Genomic DNA, 13,759 nt, shown 5'->3' on the forward strand with positions numbered 1-13,759 from the left:
ACACACTGTATATATATATATATATATATATATGCATAATTTTTTTCTTATATATTTTCTTATTTTTTTGTTAAAAACTAGTTTCCATATCAGAGACTGTAGATAGATAATAGATGTTTTGCTATTGATTGTTTATTCATGAGAGCAGTATCCAAATATGAATGTAATATCAGTGTAAAAAAGAAAAAAACAAACTGGCATATTGAGTATTTTAATAAAGTCTTCCTATGACAACACAACTGACGTAAAAATCTGATTGAATTTCAAACCATATAAAAAGAGTTTTAGATCAGGCTGGTGAAAATTGGACTTAAAACCTTCCATCGAACAAAAGATCGAATGCATGTTTTTTATGTTCCTTTTAAGTACCTATTGTCATACCAACGAATGCTTTAGAAGACTCTGAGCGTGTTGTTAGTGCGATTATAGTTTCTGTTATGCAATTCGTCAGTGTAAGAGGGAGAGGTCAGGCTGGCGAACTTTCTGGTTGCTTTGGTTCCCGTGCAATTCATAGCTAGCAATCCTTCACATGTACACCCGCTGGGCTAAAATGCTCTCTTTACCGTTCCTGAAAAAGAAACCTCATCAGGATGCTGCTCTGGCTGTTGTGGCTCCGAACTGGACAAATTGTGGTTTGCCGTTATCAGCGCTTCCATTTTTTCCCATTATTAGGAAATGGTCACAGCACTGCGTTAGAGAATCAGTGGGAATCATCGCTCCACATGTTCTCATATGGCCTCCAGGTGACTCATCTCCATGGAGACACATTGTTAGAGTGTAAGGTGAGTTCGGAGGCGCTCGCCCGGAGGGAGGTTATTGAGCTTATAACCAGGTAATCCCCGATCTTCCTCGAACCCCGCAGCCTCGGCACCGGTTAATGTGACACTCCGGCAGGGGGGCTCAGGCTGGATTGGTGTTAATAAACTTAAAACTAGATCCCTCTCCAGCTTCTCAAGGGCCGTTCTGCAATAACGTGACGTTAAAGCGGGCAAAGGTCAATCCCAAATCAAAACAGAATACCGGCGTTGCGTATAATACCCGAAATGAAGCCTGCTGCGTTGATTTCTTCGTCTTCTTTAGGAACCCCGCTGTTGCTCACCGATGGCCTGAGGTTTATGGTAATATTACCAAACACTATTTCAGGGTGTATCAAATATCACTTATATGTCAGTGTTGTACTGTAAATCTTGGCGGTAAATGTCAGAGTGCTTAACTTTATTTGCCCCCTAAAACTTGACAATATTTTCTGCTCTCGTGTAGGTGGGCTAAGCTTAGCGCCTAACTGCCTGCTGCTTTTGGGAAAGCGTAATGCCCGAGAGATTTATATCTAGCGGAAATTTGTCCCCGGGGGGGACAACACAGCCTCCAAGTTTAATATCCTCCCATGAAATCAGTTTTCTAAGAGTCTCCCCGGATTCCTGTTCTCCTGTTGTTAGCACCAATCTTCGCCGTCCCCCGTGCCGCCCACCTCCACCTCATCAGTGGCGAGTGTAAGTCATGGACATCTGATGAGACAAGAGTTTAGATGTAATCGCATCGTTGGACCAAGGAACACAAGATAGGCTGGCCTTCATTGCAGGGTTTTTCTCCACATCTCTGCAGCTATTAGGCACATAATGGAGGTTGGCCACATATGCGATAACCGGTTAATGCGGTTAGATTTTTCCTGGAGAAATATCACGACGAGGGACACAGTGCGCTGAAATGTTGACCTGGTAGCTACTCTTTCCGCTTGCAAGTGTGGGCAGAAAGTCCATCTCTGGAGAATTGGTGCTATGGTACGCTCGGTACGGTTTCAAAAGCTTTTTATGTCCGTGATTACTGAAAACCAGGAGTTGTTTTTGAGAAGCAGACCTTCCGTATCCTGTTTTATGACTGGCTTATTGTGTCCGAAGGAAAAAAAAAACAACAGACGGTGCAGGCTAATCCAGCAAATGCTCTTATCTAACACCCTGCTCTGGGGCTTGATACTGTTTTAATAAAGGCGGCGCAACAGTGGATTTGTCCTGGTCTTGTGAATTATAAATATTGATTTTGTGACTTTGAGGGTTGAGGAGAAGGCGGCAGCTGCTTTTTAAAGACAAGATAATGGCCTTAAGATCCATTTTATAATGTGCTGAAATGGGACCTTGATGGGAAAACCTTTTGTACACAATGAAACGGGCCTCTGTTAAAGGCCACAAGGTGAGACAAAGAAAACCTGTTCTTGAATTCTGTCCATGCTGAAATCTCTCTCTCTCTCTCATTCTTCTCTCCCCATAGATTGTCATATCCAGCATAATGTGCAGCTATACAACAAAGCTGATTGGACCGAGCTTGCCAAAATGGCAGAGGTGAGTCTTTGTAATGCTAATTTGTGAACACACACAGTTGTGAAATAATAACCTCTTCCCTTAGGGATAATTTGGCTCTTTTGATAACAGTGCATGTGTACCCACGCCATTGCATACTGTCCTGTACCAAACTGCAAAACCAATATTTACTGTTATCCAAAAAAAAGCCCTTTATTGAATCACTGGCAGCTAATCCTGGATCTAAAGTAGGCTACATTTATGGGAAATGCTCTTCGGAAGCAACTAATCTGATGTTGCCAAGAAGCTGAGAGGGATGAGACAGAGGATGCCAAGGAGTGAGCCGCTGATGGTTGGATGAGATGGGAGGAGAGATGGAGAGGGGGAAGGAAGGATGGAAGAGAGAAAATGAGAGGACTTCCCAAACCAGCCATCATCAGGCTGGTCCATCTGTGAGAATGGAGTTGTCCAGATCCCAGGATGTTGCAGTGAAACTAAGCAGCATCAACCCCAAAATGCTTTTAACAGCAGATGGCTTCAACCCCCCCCAAAAAGGCGACTACAATCGCCATCAACCCTGAAACGCAAACAACAATCAACAGCTTCAATAGGCATCAATTGTAAACAGCCACAAATGGCATGAACATCAACTGATATCAACCTCAAATCGTCATCAATTCCAAAATGCCATCAACTGCAGAAGGACTCAACCTCAAAAAAGCATCAACTTAAAACTGGCTTCAACCCCAAAACAGCATTGACTGCAAAAGGCCACACCTCCAAAAAGACATCAACCACAAAATGTTATCAGCTACAAATGGCCTCAATCCCAAAAGGCATAAACTTCAATTGGCATCTGCCCCAAACAGCATCAACATACGGACGGCGTCACTTCCAAAAAGACATCAGCCCTAAAATGTTATCAGCTTCAAACAACACCAACCTTGATCTGCAAACAGCATCAACTCCAAGAAGTAGGGCTGCGATAATAAATCGATGCATTGCGATTCGTGGATCGATTCTGAGATTTTCTGAATGCATCGCGATTCTCTCTGAAATCGATTCTGAGCTTAGTTTTTAATTCTAATCAAGTTTTTAACCCACACACTCAAATGCTCACAAAGGAGAGCTCTGAAGAGAGTTTGTGCGTTCGGCTAAGTCAAGTAATTGCACCTCGGCTGAGAATGCTTTTATGATGCAAGATTAATATAAACACATTCTACTGTGAACACCCTTGTAATTCGTTTCAAGCTTTTCGAACTTTATGAATTATTATTTTAGTTTCAAGTGTGTGTAAAAAATTGGAAGCAAGCAGAATATAGCTGTTTCTAAAGCATGCAGTGCCATCTGCTGTTAAAAACTAAGCTCAGAATCGATTCGAGAGAGAATCGCGATGCATTCGGAAAATCCCAGAATCGATGCAGAATCATTTCTTAAATCACAATGCATCAATTTATTTTCCCAGCCCTACCAAGAAGGCACCAACCTCAGTTGGAATAAACTCCAAAACTGCATCAAGCTCAAGCACCATAAACCCCAAAATGCTCTCAGACAGCTTCAACTCCAAAAAGACATTAACCAAAATGGCATCAAGCCCAAGCTCCATCAACTGCAAGCAGCCTCAGCTCCACGAAGGCATTGAGCTCAGTTGACATTAACCCCAAAGAGGCATAATCCTCAAAAGGTATCAACGGAATCAACCCAAAAATGTCATCTGCAAATGGCCTCAACCCAAAAACAGAATCGTCCTCAATTGACATCACCCTCAAACAGCACCAACTCCAAAACGGCATCAAGCCAAAAATGGCTTTAACTTCAAATGGCATCTACCCCAAAACAGTATCAACGGCAATCAGCCCCAGCTCTAAGAAGGATACCATACAAAGGATTAGTGCACAGTTCAGAATTAAATTAAGAATGCCTTTTCAGTTCCAATTCAGTTTCCGAATTTGAACTGAATTTGAATTGTGGTAGCACAATTTAATTCAAATTCACACTCATAAATTGGAAGGGAGCCAATTCTTTGATTCTGAATTATGCATAACCCTAACTATACGCATGCACACAAACATTTTGTGTAGAAGTGAAGTGCTCAGATATGTCTACACGCCACTTATACACACACATTTGGAGTTATAAACACAGGCCTTGATATTTTAAGTGGAAATAGAGAGAGACAGTGGAGTGACCCCGGGATTAATCATAGTTGACTTGCAGATCTCAGGCGCTTAATTGTGCAGAGAAAATGGCTGAAAGTAAACAGTCTGTATGTCAATGTGTTAATTCTGCTATTGATTACATCGACGCGTCGCCCTATCCTCTCTCTCACCTCATTAAACCGGCCTGTCAAACCTACCCAAAACCTTCTTTTACTAACGGCAAAGATGGACATCTGGTATTTCCTGCCTCCCCACCCCCCTCAATATTACTGTCATTATGTATTCGCCCGACATCCCCCGTTACCGGAGCCCAGGTACATTTAGCATATTGTGTATTCATAAGGCAAGCCGATGATGTAAAGTACGGTGAGAACATCGCTTCAGGGTACAGCTGCCGTGTCACACCACACTTCACTTCATGCTTTAAGCTTGAAAAAAATCCCCAACAAAACGAGCACAGGATTGATTTGAAGGTCTTGCTCTTTTGCCTATACTGGATGAAAGTGAAAGCATTGATCTGTTGCCAGAGATGAAATGAGAAAAGGATGAGCGGGAGATACGGACGATCAGGGTGAAGCGGTGAAAGACCGTTTGTCTTTGGACATCGTCTGGCGCCGTGGGTTTTAGTGGTCTGCGAACTCCTCTGTGGTCTGAATGCCTCGTCTTCCTCACGTCTTCTGTTTAGCTACCTGTGCCAGCAAGTATGAAATAAAGGCTCAGTTGCCATGGCAACTCCGTTTTCAAAGAGAATCAACCATTCATTCCCACTTTGAAATCTAAGGGAACACTTAACACTGTTCCTCGCCTAAGGATACTACTTAAAAGTTTTTTTTTCATGCTTTCTTTCCATCCCTTGCACGCACATCTCTCTTTCTCTCTCTTTCTCTCTCTCTCTGTATCATCCAGACTCTCTCTCTCTTTTCCCCTCACAGAAGTGTCAGTCTGAAGTAAACCATTCTACTTGCAGCCACCACCTCTCCCCAGCTACTTTCCCCTCCATAAAATCGCTGCCTTTGAGAGAAATATTACATCATAACGATGTGCCTGAGGCTATAATTCATAAATGTCAAAGTCTCTCCGTGAGCTGTTCCTATTTTATCCAATTGAAAGTTGGCAGAAGAAAAAGGAACAGTGGATTGCAGATAAATGGCTAAAAGCAGGCCCAATAATAAGTGCGCGATGTGCGGTTGTTCGTGAGTGGCATAGCTACAGGATCTGTGAATAAGTGAATTTAAACTAATAAAAGCCTCATTGCTGTCACTCAAATGCCAGATTCCCAGGCTGCACCTCTGTGTGTGTCTCGCTCGCTCAAAATTTGAGGGTGATATAAACTAATAAACCGTTGATAAGAGCAGTATCTATCTGTCTATCTATCTGTCTATCTATCTATCTATCTATCTATCTATCTGTCTGTCTATCTATCTGTCTGTCTGTCTGTCTGTCTGTCTGTCTGTGTTCTAACTGTAAGGCTTATACACCTTCAAATGTCAACTTTTTTTTTTTTTTTTTCAGAAAGCTTTCAAATGAGGCTTTTTCATGCAAACATTCAAAGTTTGTCTGGGCAATTTCCAATGACAAAAATATGTCTTTGTCTTCTTTTTAATTTCATTTTATTCCATAAACACATTCCCAATTCAGTATTAAATGGTGCACAACCCTCCTCTTAGGAGACCGTTTCTGTACAATTTCAGCTAGCTAGCTAGCTTCCTCCACAGCATCGCTGGCTTTTTTTTATATAGTGCCTAGGGGTGTCACAGAGAGATATTTGATTTCTCAGGACACCTATTTCAGCGAGGTCTGTCAGATAGTTGGGACATTTTATGTGTGGTATCCCTAAAAAGTTGCTTATAGTGCTTTTAGTCGGGTGTTGTTCTATGATGACATCCTGTGAAAGACCAGGAAGCAGATTCAACCGATCCTGGTCAGATGTCTATAAATTATCGTTCTATGCTAGTCAGTTTGCTAAGGTTAGTAATAAGTGATTTTAGTAAGACAAGACTGGATGTCTATAGCAGGGTTCCTCAAATCTTGCCCTGGAGGGCCAATGCGCTGCAGAGTTTAGCTCCAACCCTGATCTAACTCACCTACCTGTGATTTTCTAATGATCCTAAAGATATTGATTAGCATGCTCAGGTGTGTTTGATTAGGGTTAGAGCTAAACTCTGCAGGAAAGTCGATCTCGTGGATATCCCTGGTCTATAGTGTCTTTTGTTGCCATTCCTCTCGCCTTTTGAGTGCATATTTTTTCACCAGATACTTTTCTTGTCTTCCACTTCTCATCCTCTCTAATGCCCCCTGAGGTCATACTAGCCATACTGATCCAGAGAGTATGACAGCGATAGGTAATGTTGTCCTTATCAGCTTTAGAGTTGATAATCCTCATTAAAGACAGTGTCAGGTTTGATCCAGATCTTTTTCTTTTGTTGAACATGCCCTTAAAATTGAGGTTGGTGATCAAAGTTAAGATGGTTTTTTGATATATAATTTGGTTCTTTATGATTACTTTAATGGTAATCAAAAGCTTTATGAGTACTTTAAGTGGATTGCAGTGCAGTTAGTGGTGTTTACTGAAGATACCATCACGGTTACTATTTCTAATACTTGGCATAAAAGATTCTATATATGTAGTTTGTTTGCTGAACACCTTAGCAACCACATAGCAATGCATTGGCAACCATCCAGACACCCTGGTGTTGTGGCTGCGACTTTTCTTCCTAGTTATGAATGCAAAAGCTTTATTTCTCCATAGACAGACACTTGTATTTCACAATTCATACAGCTAGAAAAGAGAGATCTCAGTGTCCTGGCAAACTGCTCTTGGAGGTTTTGTTGTTGTTGTTGTTGTTTTTGCTTCCTTTGGCTTATTTTAAATCTATCCCTTCTTTCAGTACTAAGCCTGCAATATCAAACAGTCGTCTTGCTAGCCTCTCTCTCTGAAAGCAGTTTACCGTGATGAGAGATGATTAGCACTTAATTCACTGTGTGCACGTCGCCCCTTTTGTTGGACGGGAGGGCAAAAAGGAAAGCCTGTCCCCTCGTCCTCCTCCTCCTCCCTTTCCTCATTCTATAAAGGGCTTAAAAGAAACTGGGTGAAATTAAACATTATTGATAATTGGCTTTGGGATCACGGCACATTGTATCCATTTTGTACCTGTATTTGGTCCTAATTGACCATGAAATCTGGGGCCTAATCCTGTAAGAGCGGCAGGTTTGTCCCGTTCCCCCGGCTGACAGTGATAAATGGCATCAGCCCACCTCATGGTCCTCTGCACTTTGTAAGGCTAAAATGCTTAATATTCTTTTCCCCCTTTAATGGCTGTCAGTCTGCAGAAAATCATAAATCTACAGATGGAGTCACTGTGGCAGGTTTGTAGAGCTTTTTGTAATTGTTTAAATCCCCCATGTGATGTGGTTTAAAGCCCCCGTGGATCTGTAATTGCCTGTCAAACTCGGCTACGCACCCCACCCCGGTCTGCGTGCCGCTCGCTCGTCTCTCATGCATCCGTGTGGAACACTTATCACCGCTCTCATCTATTTTAGAGCCGATGTCTCAGTCAGCGTTGATTTGCTTCGCTCATTGTTTGCATCTGTTTGAGTCTGATAAACAATAAAATTGTTTGTTTTTAGTTATATTCTTTATTAGCTTTTGCGTGTGTGTCTTTTGTGTTTCATTTTGCCGTTGCGTGGTGAATAGACTTAGATTGCATGGAAAGATTATTTGAAAGTACAATGCAGAAAGACTGTATATATGATTAGTTATACTCTGTACATGTAAAAAATAAAAGAAAAGTTGTTTAAAAGAAAAGCATTCTTTGCTGAACCTGAAGTGCATTGAAGAATTTTGTTTTTGTTTTTTTGTTTCGTGAGTTGTTTCTTGATGATTCATTATAGTTTCTACAAGTTTGGTATGACATCCTTTAACACAACAAAGCCTACTATACTTATAGTAGATACTTTAGGGTCAGTAGATAATTTTCTAAAAAAGAGCCATGAAAATGAAAATTTTGTCATCATTTATTCACTTTCATGTAATTTCAAACCTGCATGACTTTATTTTTCCTGAGGATCACCATAGGGGATATTTTGAAAAACTGTTTTTTGTCCATGCAGTAAAAGTTAATGGGGTCCAAAATAACCCTATTAAACCCCATTGACTATAAGTGGATTAAAGAAAAAAAGTTAAAACATTAAAACAAGTCATAAATGTTTGAAATGACATGAGGGTGAAAAAAATTATGACAGAATTATTTATTTATTTATTTTATAGTTTTATTGTTGTTGAAATTAGCTCTTAAAAGGCTGTCTTTGATTCTAATTTTAACTTTTATTATTATTTTTCTTAGACTGGGGGTAAATTCACTAAACAATTTTTGCTGTATTTCAGCGCAAAGACCTGCTTCCCATTCACAATCCATAAGCAACCAAGTTTGCTAATATAGTGCTGCACCATGCATAATTAAACACATTTTATTCTGAATTTTTATCTGAATTTGCCCTATTATAGATTCTAATTTACAAAATCACTAATTGTAACTAATCATAGATATGTCTTTCGACAATGCATTTTTATTGCAATTAATTATTTAAAAGACAAGTTTGGGTTCATTTGCTATTAATCGTGAGAGCAATAATTCATCAAGTGATTATCAAATGATGGAAATGTGCACCATAAGTAAACATATGTCCAATTCATGTCATAATGATACAGATTCAGTAAAGTACACCAGAACATGCTAGTCTGTTGTATTCTATTTTGGGGGTATGTTGTCTAATTTGCATGAATTTTTAAGTGAACCATGTACAAAAAAAAAACAAAAAAAAACAATGCAGGCAGTGTATGCAATGCTCAAAGTGGATGCAATTCATTTTTAGTGATTCTCCCATACCCCCCCCCCATATATTGTATGTGTATGTGGCATGTGTGAGGGTTGCATATGAACGTACATAACTTGATTGTGATTCAAAACTGAAAAATGCATTGAATTTATTTGTAAATAATCGGAGGCTTCTGCATCCATCTCACAGGAGTCTGGCGCTGATGCCCTGGAGCTGAATCTATCATGTCCTCATGGAATGGGGGAGAGGGGAATGGGGCTCGCCTGTAGCCAGGTAAATCCAACATTCAACACCTACGGCACAGTCACCATGCAGAGACACTCTCAGCTGTGAGCTACAGCAGTCACCGCAAATGCTTTTTAGGGTCTTATTTTGTTAAAAACCTAAAGGCATATTTGTTTGTCAGAAAATCAGGTGAGTGAAAATCAAGGAATTATATTAACTGTGGGGTACGAAGAGATACATCATGTACCATGCCTACAATAATGTTATTTAGCATTATACATGCCCTAAAACATGGCAACGTCTTTGTATGAACTGTTTGTTTGTGTGGATTTTTTTCCTGTCTATAATTGTTGATTATTATGCCAGATGATGTTTGGTACCCTGAGGTATTTGTAGTCTGCTGTCACTCAGCAGGGAGAGAAAACGTGTTAGGAGACCTTGAGCATTAGGCCTGCTGGGAAAGATGTGGCACTCACAGTTTTGTGCTTTTTGTGTTTTATTTTGTGGATTGAGTAGAGCCATACTGTGGATCTGACAGTAAACACATGCTCTGTTCCAAAACCTAGTGAGCATTTTAAGGCTGTCTTTTTTTACAGTAAAAATATATTTACAGTAAAAATGAATTTACTTGAGAAGACTGAAACTAGAAAATTATCTACTGACCCTAAAGTATCTACTATAAGTATAGTAGGCTTTGTTGTGTTAAAGGATGTCATACCAAACTTGTAGAAACTATAATGAATCATCAAGAAACAACTCACGAAATAAAAAAACAAAAACAAAATTCTTCAATGCACTTCAGGTTCAGCAAAGAATGCTTTTCTTTTAAATAACTTTTCTTTTTGACATGTACAGAGTATAACTAATCATATATACAGTCTTTCTGCATTGTACTTTCAAATAATCTTTCCATGCAATCTAAGTCTATTCACCACGCTCTGTGAGGCTCCTGCATGTTTTTATATAACGTAAAGAAATATATATTTTTTTAGTTGTAAATAAAACAAAAACTTTTGGAGTACATTTTACAAGAAAATGCTATTTTAGTTTTTCTACTTCAAGATTCCACATTTAATTCAGCTTGTTACTCTCCATTTTTTGTAGTTGTTTGTCAAATTTACTAGTAATTTCTAAGTGAAAATCATTTCTGCACTTGCTTTTCCCCCGTGTGTTTGAGTTTATGCCTATGTAGTGCGCTCTAGATTGGTTACTTAAAAGTCACTTATTGGTCATATGATGTTTATAATGCTAATTTAGATTTCTGTTGAAATGCAGCTTGCTGGGTTTTGGAACTCAATTGGGATTTGGATTGGATCGGAAGCTTGTTTGAGCTTGAGTTCAACTATTATATTGATATGGGCATGAATCTGATGTGCCTAAATATCAGTTTAAGCTTTCGTTTCGGTGTGTATGCTGGTCCAAACCCACAAAATAAGACCTGCACTGGTCAACGTACAGTTCTATAAATATCTCGTAGTACAAGCACATAAAAAAGGCTTGTCTTCATGGATTTTGCAGTGATGCAGATTTTGATATTGCTTCTTTAATAAGGTATAGATTCATGTGCGGTCACATGTGCGTTCCTATGCGTACCGTTCCGAATCAGAGCGCATTTCAGCACTTATGAATGGCTGATGAGACGCTGTCAACTTTGCCGAACCTGCATTAGTGCCTCTCCACTTTACAATAACATTGATTCTGTCAAAGCGTTTTAATAACACTTTTCCATCACAACACAGAATTAGCCGAATTGAATAATCCACGAATAATCCCTTTTGTGGTTCGTAAACAATTTTCATTCAAACGCATAACTCCAATATCAGATGCAGTGTTCGTGTTTTTGGCCCATTGAGATTAAGGTGGGGATTTTTTTTGTTGTTGTTGTTGTTGTCATTTTTTGGGTTTCACACCAGGGCATGGTGCGTATTACAGAGAAAAAACAGCGTCTTTGCTTATGGTTACACCCTCAGCAACTGTGAAAAGCAGAATAACATCCTGTCAACTGATGTGCTTGATAGGAAAACATAGCATCTCTGCACCTTAGAGGACTTTATTCTCTGATATCATCATCTTTGTTTGGATTTTTGATGTGTAGTTGTAAAACAGTATAAAATGCTGTTAAAAGAATGAAAATATCTGGCTACTGCTCTGTTTTTTACAAGAAAGACATGTTTTGAGTCTCTAAAGCCTAAAAGCCTGAAACAGTACCTGTCACAGTCAAGAATGTAACATGAAAGCTTTTTCATTTAGATTTTCTGCCATCTTTGCTGAAAAATAAACAGCTTAGACCAGTTAAGACCAGCTTAAATTTGAATATAGACTGGTTTTATATGGGCATTTTTGCTCTGTTACTTGATTAAGCCACTGGTAGTTAAAGGGTTAATTCACCCAAAAATTTAAATTCTGTCATTAATTACTCATCCTCATGTCGTTCCAAACCTGTAAGACCTTTGTTCATCGTTGGAACATGAATTAAGATATTTTTGATGAAATCTGAGAGCTTTCTGACCCTCCATAGACAGCAACACAGCTGACACATTCAAGGCCCAGAAAGGTAGTAAGGACATAATTAAAATAGTCCATGTGACATCAGTGGTTGAACCTTAATGTAATGAAGGTTACATTCTTTTTGTGCGTAAACACAAATAACTTCATTCAACTATTTCTTCTTTTCTGTGTCATTCTCGGCCACACATTCACGAAAGTACCATGATTATTTTTTTTTTCTTTGTGCACAAAACGTTTTCTCGTAGCTTAATAACATTACGGTTGAACCACTGATGTCACATGGACTTTTTTAACGATGTCCTTACAACCTTTCTGGACCTTGAACGTGTCAGTTGCATTGCTGTCTATGCAGGGTCAGAAAGCTCTTGGATTTCATCAAAAATATCTTAATTTGTGTTCCGAAGATGAACGAAGGTCTTACGGGTTTGGCATAACATGAGGGTGAATAATTAATGACAGAATTTTCATTTTAGGGTGAAATATCCCTTTAATAGTTAATAACCACCAAAACTAGCATTAAGCTTCCCAAAACATACTTTATACTGGTTAAATGGATCCTATAATAATTTTGACCACCACATTTGAAAGGAAAAATGCAAATTCTGCCATTTTTTACCTGTGGAACACAAAATTAGATGTTTTGTGGAATGTGAATATGAATTGGGGAAAAATGCTGAAAAAAACTCCTTATGGAAGTTGTCCATATTACTTGTGTGTTTCATTCAAGAAACAATATGATTTGTGTGTGAAGAACTGAGCAACATTTGAGCTACACTGAAAAAAATGTTTCATTCATCCAATTAAAAAAATGTAGGGTAATGATTCACATCTATATTTTTTAACTTGAGCCAATGAAAAATAAATAACTTGCCCTAAACAATATTTTCTATGTCTATGAAAACTATTTTATAAAACCTGGCACAAAGTATATTTTTCTTGTTGAAGAAAGTCAATTAATTTTCTATTTCTATTTCTAAAAATTCTATTTTTGATCCAAACAAAAATATATAGATTTAATCAAAACAAAAATTCTCATTTAAGCAACTTCCATGTTTGAAAATAGAGACAGGATTTCACAGACAGGGCTTAGCTTAAGCCAGCACTAGGCCTTGGGTTAAATTAGGATATTTAAATAACTTTTATAAAAATGCCTTAAAAACTTTACTGGTGTGCATCTTGAGACACGACAATGGCACTGACATATTTTAAAGGGGTCATATGATGCGATTTCCAGTTTTCCTTTCTCTTTGGAGAAATAAAGGAACATTCATGCAATTTTCTGTTTTATTTTAATTCACTTCCAAATGTTAATTTAAAAACACAACAAAACATTTTTTTTTATCTAAAAAAACATTTCCCCATAAAACATGAAAAAACTAGTTAAACTAACATAAAACAGTTTATCTCAGAATCACAACAAACGGCATCAAAACTATATGGTTTTATTCCACTCTGAGTTCACAATATTGGCAGTACTGAATTTTAGGTGCTAACTCACCTTTTCCGAGGTTGAGCATTACCTGCTGAATAAAATATAAAGTGCTTTTCAAACACTTAGTCCAGGTGCAGAGCATAAATCAGTCTGAAAAAATGGACCTGAGATCGGTCGGTTCATCCATTACAAAGTTTTCTTCCAAGATGATTCCCACTCTAGATGGGTTAGATGTGGACTTGCTTGATCAACGCTGAGGATTCTTACTGGAGTCTGTCTTGTCAGCTGCATCCTAACAGAGGAAGAAA

At 38.7% G+C, this 13,759-nt stretch overlaps 1 pseudogene; it reads left to right on the forward strand.

Moving 5' to 3' along the window:
* Positions 1-13,759, forward strand: part of LOC107657739 (dihydropyrimidine dehydrogenase [NADP(+)]-like) — a 197,262-nt pseudogene that overhangs the window by 121,048 nt on the left and 62,455 nt on the right.

This window comes from Sinocyclocheilus anshuiensis, unplaced genomic scaffold, assembly GCF_001515605.1.
Source record: "Sinocyclocheilus anshuiensis isolate Anshui unplaced genomic scaffold, SAMN03320099.WGS_v1.1 scaffold119, whole genome shotgun sequence".
NCBI classification, from domain to species: domain Eukaryota; kingdom Metazoa; phylum Chordata; class Actinopteri; order Cypriniformes; family Cyprinidae; genus Sinocyclocheilus; species Sinocyclocheilus anshuiensis.